A 12,480-nucleotide genomic window follows, 5' to 3' on the forward strand; every position below is an offset into this window, starting at 1 on the left:
TGATCCCTTTTCCTGAGGTCACATTCTATCACTTTGTCTGCCTGGATCTTCCCTCTTCTGGTAATTATATCTTGGTTTTCTCCTGGAAAACAACTCCTTATAATTTCATGCTGACTTAGTGGGAGTCTTGAAAGAAGTGCACTGATTCTTGTGGCAACTTGTGTTGATCTCTGCCCTTTATCTGCTTGACACCTCTAGGTTCCACACCCATAGCAGTCCATTTGCTTGCAAGCCAGAATAATACAGACTGGGAGGACAGCAAGGCACTAGGAAAATAGACACAAGGGCTAGTGCTCTATGAGTAAACCTTCCTCCCTTCAGAGGGATGATTTGGAGATTTTCCATGTAGTTTAACTGAAGATCTTTTCTCCTTTCCTTGTCTTACTGTCTCTGTTTTCTCTGCTTCACTATAAAGTTCTTTTTTTGTAAGATTTTTTTTTTATTTGAAAGGCAGAGTTACACGGAGAGAGAAGGAGAGGCAGAGAAAGAGAGGTCTTCCATCCTCTGGTTCACTCCCCACTTGGCCACAACCACCGGAGCTGCATCAATCCAAAGCCAGGAGCCACGCTGATTCAAAGCCAGGAGCCAGGAGCTTCTTCTGGGTCTCCCACACGGGTGCAGGGGCCCAAGGACTTGGGCCATCCTCTACCGCTTTCAGGCCATAGCAGAGAGCTGTATCGGAAGTAGAGTAGCCGAGACTCAAACCTGCATCCATATGGGATGCTGGCACTGCATGCAGCAGCTTTACCCGCTATGCTACAGTCCCAGTCTCTAAAGTTCTTCTTGATACTTATTTTTTCTTTATGCCTGAACTTTACGCATAGAGTTGGTTTCTTTCAAATATGTGCCTCCTCTGTGGACTCTACAGACTGCTGTCACCCTACCTAGAAACATTCACCATACCCAATCATTTATGCTTCTGTATCCTTGTCTAGACTGAGATGTTTGCAGGTTGGAGTGCACATTATTTCATATTTTTGTCCCTCTATCAATCATAATATCTGTCATATAGCAGTACGCAAGAAACATTATATTGATGGTTGAATAAATAAAGTTCCATCCTAAGTAACCTACACAGCCTGGGCAATGATGCCTGGTCCATTCACTTGCCCTTGAGTTACTAAAGAAAACCATGAGGTGTCCATGATTCACAATGTTTTATTTTTACCCTTTAATCAAAACACAGGATCCTCAAGAGCAGTATCCACATATGAGAGCATAAGTGATCATGGTACTGTGGTGTAGTATCAGCATCACCTTAGAACTTTTTAGCCATGCACACGTTCAAGCTCCACTCTAATCTACTGAATCAGAAACTCTGGATGTGGAGGCTGTTGTGGTCATACAGTGGGTTAAGCCACCATCCTACAGTGCTAGTATCTCATGTCTAAGTGCCAGTTCCAGTCCTGGCTTCCCTACTTCTGATCCAGCTCCCCACAAATGCAACTGGGTCAGAGCACCAGGGCTGGCTCCCACTGTGAAGGTAATCCATAGAGTCCACAGGAGGCATGTAGTTGGAAAAAACAATTCTCTGCACAAAGTTTGTGCATAAAGGAAAAGGAAGCATCAAGAAAAATTTATAGGAGGCAGACTTTGAACAGAATTATGAAAAAGTGTTTGTAGTCAGATAATAAAGGGGATGTATAAATTTTCCAGAGAGAGGTGAAAAGAAGAAAAACAGCCAGAAGTCAAAATTTACCAATTATATTTGGTGAGATGTAAGTAATAGTAGTTCAGGTATCTACAAGCCCAAGGAGGGAAGAGGCTGGAGCTATGGACAAGATATGTAGGATAGAGGGCTTTGAGCACCAGAAGTGATACAGTGGTAGGTAGCAAGTATATCTAAGATTCTAACTCAGGATACAAAAAGAATATTTCTGAGATCTCCCCAAGTCTCAAGTATCTATGAATTCATAATTCTCAATGCTTAGAGCCAGAATATGAGTTAAGAGGTTATTGCTTCAAGTCCTTAAAGAAATAAATGAGGACACTGGGTGAATAGACAAAAGCTGATGAATCTGAGAGAGATTCAAGAAACATAATGAAGTCAGTATGGTAATACATTGGGTACATGGAGAAGAGGGAAATGTAAAAAATGAGGCCCAATTTATGGTTTGAGGATCTGCATGGCTGTTGGAAGCACTCAGTGGTACTTGGGATAGAGCAATAGAAAAACATTTTGTGGGGGATGAATTTTACATCCTCTTTTGGAAATAAAAATATATTTGAAGTTAGGTGGGGGAAGGTGAAGATAAAGGAGGCTCATGGATAAAGAAAGTGTTGAGATTTGAGTACAAGGAAAGAAAAGAGGCCAAAACCAAATGAGGAACCCCAAATCTGTGTAATAATAATGCGTTTGAATTAGATCTTGCAGTGGTCTTTAGATCTTGGACACATGAAAAACAAAGCCCAGTGAAAGGGAGATGGGGAGGGGACCACACATGGATGAAACAGGACTTGAAAAATTGATCTCACCTACAGAAAGGAGTCACCCATAGGAAAATCAGACTTCGTGGGAATGAGGGTCCACAGAGAAATGGTTCAGCAGCCAGAACTCCTCATGTTGATGTCAAAAATCTCAAATCAAATTTACTGAAGAGGTGCTTCGAGTGACGGCTGAGATGGCAGACGTGCGTGAAAGCATGGAAACTCAGAGCACAAGGTTAACAACAAAAACCTGCACCTGCAGTTTCCATGGAGCCCTCTCCGTCTCCAAGCCTCAGGAGGAATTTGGGATTCTTTTTCTGAATGAAAATAGAAACCAGTCCTACCCTCCTCGGTGGACAGTTGATTACCTACCACAAGTGTCTTTGGTGATAACATAAGTCATAAACTGACAATGTGCACCCAAGTTTGTGTGACATCTGCCCTGTCCATGATACTCAGTCCCCAGGGAACTGGAGGCTTTGTGGCCAAGCTCCATCTCCTGCCCTGGTCCTGCTCTTTTTAGGATGTGCAGAACTTCTCGTCTAACTGCACGATTCGTGATGGGGCTGCAGGTAGTCATTTTATCTGCACTAGAGAAACCAGACAGTGTGGTGAGGCATTTGTTGAACTTGAATCAGAAGATGATGTCAAAATAGTCCTGAAAAAAGACAGGGAAAGCATGGAGCAATGGTACATTGAGGTGCTCAAGTCTCACAGAAACGAGATGGATTGGGTGTTGAAGCACAGCAGTCCAAACAGCGCTGACACAGCTAATGATAGATGGCTTCATGTGGCTTCGAGGACTCCCATTTGGATGCACAAAGGAAGAAACTGTACAGTTTTTCTCAGGGTTGGAAATCTTGCCAAACAGGACCCTGAGAGCAATATGACAGGGGAGGCCTTCCTGCAGATTGCCTGCAGTTTACAGGAGCTACCAGATAAGGCGCTAGGGATAGGGATAGGGATAGGGCACAGATATATTGAAGTGTTCGAGAGCAGTCAGGAAGAAGTGAGGTCATCCTCAGAGCCTCCTCTGAAGTTCATGTCTGTTTAGTGACCCCGGGGCCCTATGACCGGCCTGGCACAGCCTGGAGGTACATTGGCACTGTGAAGCAGGCAGGCCTGGAGAGAATACTGCCTGATGCCTACAGCACCAGCTATGGGGCTAGGGCTATGAGGGGTGCAGCGGCCTCAGTGATGGCTACAGCTTCACCACTGACCTCAGCTACTGTCTAGGGAATGTAGGACCACAGAAACGGAGACAGTGAGTTTGCAGTGCAGAACACCACTGGCCATTGCATCCGCATGAGAGGGCTGGCATACAAAGTGACCGAGAACGACAGTGACAACTTCTTCTCTCTACTTAACCTGGGGAGAGTCCATATTGAGATTGGCCCAGATGGAAGAGTGATGGGTGAAGCTGGTGTGGAGTTCGCCACCCACGAAGAAGCGGTGTTGAAAGATGGGGCCAATGTGCAGCACAGATACATAGAATTCTTCTTGAACTCCACAACAGGAGCCAGCAATGGGGCCTACAGTAGCCAGGTGATGCAGGGCATGGGAGTGTCCGTGGCCCCGGACACCTACAGTGGCCTAGAGAGCCAGTCAGTGAGTAGCTGTTACGGCGATGGCTATGACAGTCCGAACAGCATGGGCGGAGATGACTAGTTTTGTTGAAGCATTTGAGTTATTTCAAATTTTCATAGCAGCCAGCATGCAGTGAAAAACAGTTAGAGGAAGCTGGGGGCCTCAGTTTGTACCAGGAGTTTGTGAAATCTGGATTAAAAATTTACCTCTGTAGTGTTTTGTCATGCAAACTTTTCTTCTAGCAAACGATATTGAGTAAACTAGAACTGCTTTCTGCTTTTCTCTATTAACTTTTTAGTAGTACCCTTCAGAGTGATGTTAAAGTAGTTTAAGTATGTTAATTGTGGATCTTTTACACCACACCACAGTGAATGCCTTGGGGAGATGGACTCTTGGAAAACTCAAGATCCCTGACTCAAAAAGAAATATCTCTCATGCTTGTTCATTCTAATTTTTATTTTCATTTAAAATCTTTTAGGTTATGTTTAAGCTTTTTAAAAGTTAGTTTTGAGAATTGAGACACAATACTAATACTGTAAGAATTAGTGATGCCTTGACAATAGTTTCTTTGTACTGTGATTTCCTTTGGAGGTGTATTTTCCCAAGTAAAACTTAAATTTTTTGCTAACCAAATTTTTTTCTTAAAATAAAGACCTTTTCACAAAAAAATTTATTAACAAAGAAAAGAGAATTGATTGATCTGTATACCTGCAGAAGTCAGTTTCTCTGGATCACCTTCCTCTGTCATCTCTCAGATGTCAATTTTTTTTTCCAGAATTGTTCCCTTCAAAGTAACAATAAGGCCACAGCAACAAGCCTGATATGCTTACTTCACCACATCCAGGGAAGAAGAGAAGGTCACTCAGTAATCCCACATGATTTCTTTAGTTTCTCACTGCCATGATGGTATCACATGGCTTTCAGCAGCCAATCACAGTAGTCAGAGCCAGGGGTGGTGTTCCTGGTTGCTTCAATGAGTCCAGTCAGGGTCTGATCCTGAAACTGAGAGTGAGGTCAACACAATCCAAATCTCATGGGTTGTTATAGAGGAATTTGTGTGGAAAGTGTATGAAGAAGTTAATACAGAAGAAAAGTAGCCATAAGTGAAACTGAAAAAATTGATAATTAATTCCAGTGAAGAAAAAACTAAATTTCCACTATTTAGGTAAACTGAGTTTTTGTTTAGATCAAAGTTGACTTCAGAGAGGTCCTTCAAGGTGGGCCTAGGATGGACAAACAAGAAAATAGATTTTAGAGGAGCATTGTCTAGTGGTTAAGACTCGGAAACTGAGGACAGTGTCTCTGAGTTCCAACCCTCGCCTCGGCGTTTCCTGCCAGTGTGGATTTGCCAGACTGATTCTGTCTGTGCTTCCCTTTTCTCATTTATGAAATGGGGATGTAAGTAGCACCTAGTTTATACAGTTTTGTGCATATTTAACTGAGTTGTCACACAAAAAATAAATGATCAGAACAATGCCCGGGGCCATGTAAGAACTCTTACTATTATTATTTTTATATTTTAGAAATAGAGTTTAACTTTTAGGAAAGTTTTAGGTTACAGAAAAATGGAGCAGTTGATCTAGATTTCCCATACAACTTCCACTCTGACACTCATTTATATATTTCCAAGTTCCCTATCACAAATATTTTACATTAGTGTAGTACATTTGTTATAATTAATTATCCTCTATTAACCTATTAATAACTAGCATTCATAGTATATCCATATTTCCTTAGTTTTTATCTAATGATTTTTTTGCTCTAGGATCCCATCTGGGGCTCATGTCACAATGGTCATGTGTCCTTAGGTTCCTCATGGTTGTGATATTTTCTCCTGCTTTCCTTGTGTTTGATGACCTTGACAGTTTTGAGGAGGAGTAGTCAGGCATTTGGTGGAATCCCACTCTACTGGGAATTGTCTGTGGCTTTGTCATGATTACACTGAGGTTTTGGGTTTGAGAAGGAAGGCCTAAGTGATCAAGCACCATTTTCATCACATATAAGGAGCATGCAGTGTTAATGAGTTACTTATTAATGTTGACTTTGATCACCTGGATGACATAGTATTATTAAAACTTCTCCACTGTCAAATTGTTTATTTCCCCTTATTTTCAACTGTACATTGTTAAAAGAATTCACTGCGTGCTTCCCATATACTCAAGGAGTAGGGAGTTTTGCATTTTCTTTTTCAGGACGTAGTATCTACAAAATTTATTGCTTTTAGATTTGGTATGTATTGATTATTATAATAAATAACACCTCTATTTAAAATTTTGTATTTTTAACACATACTAATTATATTTATTTGTAGGATACAATGTGATATATGTATTATGTAATGATCAAGTCAAGGTAATTAGTGTATCCATCATCTCAAATCTTTATCATTTCTTTGTGTTGAGAACATGCAAGATCCTCTTGTCAAGAGTGGGAATATGGGCAGAGGGATGATCAGGTGGGAAGAATCACTATGTTCCTAAATTAGTATACATGAAATGCATAAAGTTCGTTTTCCTTAAATAAAATTGAAAAAAAGGAAAACTATCAAGAAATTAAAGTCGAAAGTTTTAAAAAATAATCCTCTTGCCTAGCTACTTTGGAATATACATTACTGTTAACTGTAATCACCCCATTGTGCAATGAAAAACCTGAACTTATTCCTACTTTTTTTTTTTTTATTTGACAGGTAGTGTCATAGACAGTGGGAGAGAGAGACAGAGAGAAAGGTCTTCCTTCTGTTGGTTCACCCCCTAAATGGCCGCTACGGCTGGACCTGCACCGCTCTGAAGCCAGGAGCCAGGTGCTTCCTCCTGGTCTCCCATGTGGGTGCAGGGCCCAAGCACTTGGGCTATCCTCCATTGCTTTCCCAGGCCACAGCAGAGAGATGGACTGAAAGAGGAGCAGCCGGGACTAGAAGCAGAGCCCATATGGGATTCTGGCGCCACAGGCAGAGGATTAACCAAGTAAGTAAGCCACGGAGCCGGCCCCATTCCTACTTTTTAACTATAATTTTGCATCTATTGACCAACTGCTCCTCATCCTTCTCCTCAAAGAACTTCCCCTTGATTTTTAATTCTCTCTAGCCTATTTATATGCTAGCACATTTAAATCTAAGCTTTAGTGGACCACTGATAATTAAGGTAGAAGCTGAACCTTCTAAGTTGTGCTGACCCCTGGAGAATTCAACATTCAGAAAGTTGCCAGACACATCCTCTCTTAGGAGCGTTCAAATCAGATTGGGATCTAGGACAGTGTATTTATTTTGGGTCCCTTGGACATCCCTTGGGGAACACATGCATTAAGTATGGTGGAGGTACCTGCTTTGCTCAGCTCTTGAGACTGCCTGGATCTGAAGCACTTAGGGATGAAGTTATTTGCAGTTAAGCAAATTCATTTCACAAAGGCCACCCTTAATGAACAAAAGAAGCAGTGCATAAATGGTCAGTTCAGTTACTTTGTTCATTTAATGTCTCTAGCAAACCACTCAAAGCAAATTATTAGCTGACTATTAAGGCAATTGTAAAAAATACAGATTCAATCCTTATGAGGCCACACTGATTTGCCTTAGGAAATGCCTCACTTGCTCATCTGATGCTAGTCACCCTTTGCAAGCCATTGCAACTTACTTTTTTTTTTTTTTTTTTTTGACAGGCAGAGTGGATAGTGAGAGAGAGACAGAGAGAAAGGTCTCCCTTTTTGCCGTTGGTTCACCCTCCAATTGCGCATCTCGCTGATCCGAAGCCAGGAGCCAGGTGCTTCTCCTGGTCTCCCATGTGGGTGCAGGGCCCAAGCACTTGGGCCATCCTCCACTGCCTTCCCGGGCCATAGCAGAGAGCGGGCCTGGAAGAGGGGCAACCGGGATAGAATCCGGCGCCCCAACCGGGACTAGAACCCAGTGTGCCGGCGCCGTAAGGCAGAGGATTAGCCTGTTAAGCCATGGCGCCAGCCGCAACTTCTTTTTTCAAAGCCAGGGATCCCAACTTTAAGAGACTCGTGATATGGCAGCAAAGGCACAGGAAACTAGAAGTCAAGACTGTATTGACTATATTCTTCTCCTTGCTAGCTCTGTGACCTTGCATAAATCATACTATCTCTCAGTTTTAGCTTCCTCATTACAAAATGAGAATAAAAATCTTTGCTTCTGAAATCCTTTTTAAATAGTTTTAAACTAACAAAACTATTTTTAAATTAATAAAACTAAAATTATGGAGTAGTAATGCAAAGAGTCCCCATATATCTCCCACTCCTTTCCTCCTTTACATCTCATAGAAGTATATTTGTCACAATTAATGAACAACACCCAGCTTTCTTTGTTTCTTTACCCGTAACTACTTTATCCTTCTCAGCCTCGGGTGATCAACATTCTAGGATCCAATTGAGTTTTTTTTTTTTTTTTTTTCTTAACAGTAGCCTCACATATAAGGAACAACATACATCATTTGTCTTTCTGTGTGTGGCTTTTTTCACTATACATGATGCTTGTGAAATTCTTCATCAATTTATAAGCGAGAACTGGGTATTCTAGTGGTCTTAATAAAAATGGAGACTCGCAATTTTCAGAAACATGTTCTGTACAAAAAAATGCTATTGATGAAGGTGGAGATGAAGATGGTGAAAATGGGTAGCAGAAAATTAGAGGTAATGAGCATGTTCTTGTATATTATTTGGGTGAAATTCAGAGAAAGAGTATGAATGTGAGAAGGCTAGGAAGCAAGCAGTGGTAGTGGCTCTCAACTTTGGCTTTCAGGGACATCCCCTAGGATGTGAGACCCACAGATCTTGGTCAATGACAACAGCACCCTTTAAGAATAAGCAGGTAAATTGAAGAGCAAATAGCAACATTGGCATCCACACTAATTTCACTATAGAATAAATGACTTAAGCTCAAAATAAATAATTGTATTGCGAATTCTTCTCAATTTCGTGTTATGTGTTCAATCATATGCAATAGAAATATATCAACTGAATTCCCATCAAGGATGTAGCACTAGAGATAGTACATATGGAATATCTATTTTGTACCAGGTTCTAGGTTAAGCTTTTCAAACTTCATTTCATTCAACATTGTGAGATAGACATCCTTGTATATGCTTTACTTATTTTTTTTTTTTAGAAATTAGGAAACAACTTATGAAGATGATGATATTCCCTTGTGAATAAATCTGATGTAAAGGGATTCAGATGGTGGTGCAGATAAAATGATCATCAAATGTCATATGTGCTGCCTTTCGTTTCCCCCTGCACTGAAGTTGGAACCATGTCACTAGCTCTGTTCATTGCACCATGACAACTGTCATGTTCTGTCCAAGGACAGGAACAGCCATATGCCTCTTATACTACCCATTGACTACCACGATTACCTCGGTGGCTAAGTTTAATATATGGTAGAATTAAAAGATGGCAGAAGGCCACCTGTCTTGATGTGAATGAAAAAAGATACTTTTTTGCTATGACCCTGCATGTTGGAGTTTCATTCTCTTGGGCTAATAACACTTTGCTAATGCAGGATAAAGAACATTATATATGCTGACATTTGGTCTTCTTGTCATGAAATGGAGCCATAGCCACCGTTATCTAAATATAAACAGACATTAAAATATTCTGTTCTTGCCTCAAACTCTGCCAAATTATTTGCATTACCAGGAAAAAGGGGAATTTGTGGTCACCTGTCTTTCTCTTCAGGTGCTGAGTTCCCATGTAAGCCAGTGACAGTACAGCATCAGCCATGACAGTAATGGTGACACCTGTTAAAGCCTTCAGAGGAAGTTAGCCTAAAGTAAATGTGGCAGGCATTTGTGCAACATGTAAATTCACTGAAAACTGTGTGTTCTGCAATTGAGTCTTAGAGCTTGAGATGTTATTTCCCAACTCTAAAAGCTATACTATATTTATGCCTACTTCTACTCTGTCATGGCCAACACAGAGTGATAAATCCCCACTGCTAGGAGAGACAGCAGTGATGGCACCCATGGCACACAGAAAGACATCAAATAGCAGTTCATCCACATACACGTAAACCAATGAGACAGAACTTACGTAACAAAAACACTGTGTATAAAGTTGATACTCTCAGAGGAGTCTAGCTAGATAAAAGAGTATCCTAAACAGAATTTAAAATGTAGAGGGAGTCAGAAGCATGTTTTGCAAGCAAAATCTTTGGAAATAACAATGATTTAAATTGATTTGCTGTTAGTTTATAGTTTGCAATTACTTGCATTTGCAACACAATGCATGACTAAAAATACAATGATTGTAGAAACTGCTTACTTTGAAGTTTCTGAACAACCCTGTCCAACCAGGGCTGAACAGCCTCAGTGGAAGAGAGCTGGAGCATCTAGCCATTTCTGAGTTGAAGGCTATGACAATCAGCAGCAGACAGCACCATCTGTTGGATCACCATTGACCTGGGAAGCAGGGACTGTGGTAATGCAGGGTGAATAGAAAATAAATGGAATTTGGAAGGGGGCTTTATCCATCTCGCATCTGCTTCTTTCCTTTTCACCCTCTTCCTATTCTTCCCAACCCCAGCTAGGAAATGAAGGTGCTGATTCCATTGCTACCTAGTGTTTCTACCCTGTGAGCAAATGGTCACCAGGCTAGCTGTAGATCATATCGTATTTCTTAAGTTTTGCTATCAGAAATAATAAATATCAATAGTAAGAATTAAAGCATTCCCATCACATCTTTTTGCTTTGATCTCATTGATCTTATTTAGCTCTTTCCTCAAAATCAGGTAGTAGGTACCACAATTTTTCAAAATTCCAAACTTTAATTATCTGTGTAGAGTCACATTACCTGGAAGATAAAATCCAAATCCAGAGCTCAAACTCTTTCTATTTAGCCTCACTATTTATCATAAGTTTAGATGGAGTCTGAGATTTCTTCTGGCTAAGGTGTTCATGATTGATTGGCGTGTAAAGTCAGTCCGATCCTTACCTCTTGGCCACTGATCAGTAATAACAGCAAAGACCTGACTTGACAGTACAAGGATGTCCTTTCAGATACCTTTTATGGCCTGTCTCCTATCATCTTGTCTTCACTTTTCATTGAGCCACGCCTCTGGCAAACCATCCTGTACCAGCTTCCTTCATTTACTGCTCATGGCATCTCGCCAGAACCACAAGTCTCATGGTTTTTACTTTTTGTACATTCAGGATGTTACAGACAAAGTGGCGTGGAATACCACTCTGGATCTACAGATTTTTTTTTTCTTTTATGAATAGTCAGGGTGGATTGAGATTTTGTATACTTTTTTTAGGGGCAAATCTTCAGCCTAGAGTTTGTCATCTTAACAATATAAGTGAGAATATTTAACTCCAACAATTGCTATAGCAATTGTAGATAAAATACTCAAACTGTAGGCATTCTTTAACTGTTACTATCCCCATTCCTAGCTTTCATACCATTTCATCCACATAGATGAGAGCTTTAGGAAAATTCCTAATGAAAATTATGAAGCATGCCCATTTATTTAGATAAATATAAAACTTACCAAGAGAGGAAAAAATTCCCTCCCCTTTCCTCTAGCATAGATTATACCTGCATTTCAGTAAACATCCTATGGTCCACACAAATGTTCAGGGGTTCCAAACAGTGAGAGAATTTGATTAACTAACTTGTATTCATGGCCTACATTAAGAAAATTTTCCTCTTTTTTTTTTTTGTATTTTTATGGTTTCAAAACTAGTATATCCAATATGTGAAATGCTCTATATTTTAAAAAAATCAACGCTGGGTAATCCTTTTCATTTAAAAAAATGATAAAAAGTCAATTCTGAGAAAATTTGGTGCTGAATAGCCCCACCTACTGGAAGATGGTACACCAAACTAATGTTTCTCCCATTGAACCCTTAGAAAAAAAGGAAAAACTGGAGGTAAACTTAGAGATGGCTGGGTCCTGCTCTGCATAATTTTACAGAAGAAGATACTTAGTTTGACTCAGATAAACGGATTTCCCAAACATGTACAGCCAAAAAGAGCTTATTTTCTTTGACATATCAATTTGGTAAATCAGATTGTTTCTGACAACATATTAATTTATTTAGCATGCTATAGCTTACAAAGCATTTTCACAGGTATTATTTCAGTTACACTTTATAGTCACTCTGTATCTCCCAAGGTCACACAACTGGTAAAAGTCGGAGCTAAAATGCACACTCCAGACTCCACATTTGGCCTTTCGGGGTAAACTGCAGTTTTATGGTTTTCCTGAAGCCTCTTTCCTTTTGGGCCTGCGCAGAATCATCTCTAAGGAACCATAGGAAGCTACACTGGTAATTTGGCCAATAGTCATTTTGATTCATGGTTCTGTCAAACATCTTCTCTGGCTGCACAACCATTTGACGTCTCTCTGGGTGGTTATAAATGCTGCTGGCAGAAGCTGCTGTTGTTTTGATTACATATGTAGTGAAATAAATCCAGGAGCAAAGTGAAAGAATAGGAGGTAAAGTGCATAATGTATCTAGC

At 40.4% G+C, this 12,480-nt stretch overlaps 1 pseudogene; it reads left to right on the plus strand.

Annotated features, from left to right (window-relative positions):
* Window positions 1-2,875: 2,875 nt before the first annotated feature.
* On the plus strand, window positions 2,876-4,095 carry LOC133758269 (heterogeneous nuclear ribonucleoprotein F-like; annotated as a pseudogene).
* The last annotated feature ends 8,385 nt before the right edge of the window (window positions 4,096-12,480 follow it).

The sequence above is a fragment of the Lepus europaeus genome, chromosome 4 (genome assembly GCF_033115175.1).
Source record: "Lepus europaeus isolate LE1 chromosome 4, mLepTim1.pri, whole genome shotgun sequence".
Classification (NCBI taxonomy): domain Eukaryota; kingdom Metazoa; phylum Chordata; class Mammalia; order Lagomorpha; family Leporidae; genus Lepus; species Lepus europaeus.